Consider the following 1,999-nt stretch of genomic DNA (forward strand, 5'->3'; position numbering starts at 1 on the left):
GGCCATGATTACAATTTATTTCCTAGCTTAATGTATCTTCTTAAGCACAGCAAATCACCAAAAGCCTCAGTCATATATATATATATATATATATATATATATATATGTGGCACATAAAATACACAAATCCGACCGTGGCCGTTGCCAGCCTCGCCTGGTACCTGTGCAGGTGGCACGTAAAAAGCACCCACTACACTCACGTAGTGGTTGGCATTAGGAAGGGCATCCAGCTGTAGAAACATTGCCAGATAAGACCGGAGCCTGGGGCTGCCTTCTGGCTTCCCAGATCCCCGGTCGAACCGTCCAACCCATGCTAGCATGGAGAACGGACGTTAAACGATGATGATGATGATATATAAATATATATAAAGCTATATATATATATATAAAGGCTTCTTTCAGTTTCTGCCTACAAAATCCACTCACAAGGTTTTGGTTGTCCAGAGAGGAAAAAGAGTGACAATGTTAGATACTTATTTTAATTCTCCTACTGCCACTTATTCACTCTCTATTTGTTACTTGAACATCTCATATGGGGTAGCTTAAAATATATATGTACATTTTTACCTGCTTCAATGGGTCAGACAGAATTTGTTGTGATGTATTTTCATTGGCTGGTAGCTCTTCCTGTCAATAACCCTCACCTGCTTCTAACTAAAGTTATATTTCCACATGACCAGACATGTTTTCATGGAAGAATGGAAACAAATGACACTGTTTCCATAAATGGTGACACTTGCTTATGATAACCATATGAAGTCAAGGGAAGAAAACTGTTTCACACACAAAGACACACACATACTCCCAATATATATATATATGAATTATAAATAAATGTATAAATATATATATATATATATATATATATATATATATAGATTATATAATATATATATATATAAATATATATATATATATAAATATAAATATATATATATATATATAATAGATATAATGATATATATACTATCAGCTAAGGTCAGTTTGGATGATGTGGCTGTAAAACCTGCTCTGTGTAAGCATTCGGCTCGTTTGGGCATGATTACATCAAAATACAATTTTAGAATGACTTTTTTCTGTCAAAACACTAAAAATAACTGACCGACCAAAAAAACCAGCCAAGATTCACCGAAATCAAAAAATAAATAAACCCAAATACTAAGCAAACAAAGATGAACCATCCCACTTCCACTGCATGTGCACATGCATATGCGCACGTGCACACACACACACACACACATTCACATACCCCCTTTTACATACACACACATATATTCACACGGAGTTGAAATGCTGTTTAATTTATTTTTCAGTGTACAATTTTCATCATCCCACTACCAAGTATGACATCACCCCTTCCTTCCTTATTCGTCTATCACCCCTTCCTTCCATATTCATCTATCACCCCTTCCTTTCTCACTCATAAACACAAGAGTATTATTATAGTAGATTATCTCGGTAACCATGAGAGCCATGAAAAAATACAAAGCACAGCAACACCACCAAATTATTCTACACATCTGTGTAATTTTTCACAGAATTACACCCAGCCGTTTGATCGTGAATCCTAGGACAAGAAAGAATCGCCCATGTCAAATTTATAGATAAATAGACAGTCAGACAGACAGATAAATAGATAGATAGACAGAGGTTCTCCATATAGAGGACAGCAGTACTCAAAAGATTCAAACTTAGTTTCCTGTCTTTACAGGGGATCATTCCACAAGGCAAAGAAAGGCTATAAGAAGAATCAAGATGAGCAGGTATAGAGGTAAGTTATGCTGATAAACAAATTAGATACATTAAATATATTAAATACCTAAACTATTATATTTAATATATTTGATATATTTAATGTATTAATTTGCTTATCCACATAATAGCCTCTTAATATAAATATATATATATATATATAGTTGTAATTTACAGAAAAACAAAAGACAAAGACAGGTGTATAAACAACAAGCAGGTGTATTAGTTTGACAACTTGGAAGGTGAG

General features: G+C 34.0%; 1 protein-coding gene across 1 annotated transcript in view; it reads right to left on the reverse strand.

Annotated features, from left to right (window-relative positions):
• The window catches only part of LOC115212276 (protein fuzzy homolog), a 1,390,078-nt gene that overhangs the window by 809,792 nt on the left and 578,287 nt on the right, over positions 1–1,999 (reverse strand). The gene's annotated exons all lie outside the window — the stretch shown is intronic.

Source organism: Octopus sinensis, linkage group LG5 (assembly GCF_006345805.1).
Source record: "Octopus sinensis linkage group LG5, ASM634580v1, whole genome shotgun sequence".
Classification (NCBI taxonomy): Eukaryota; Metazoa; Mollusca; class Cephalopoda; order Octopoda; family Octopodidae; genus Octopus; species Octopus sinensis.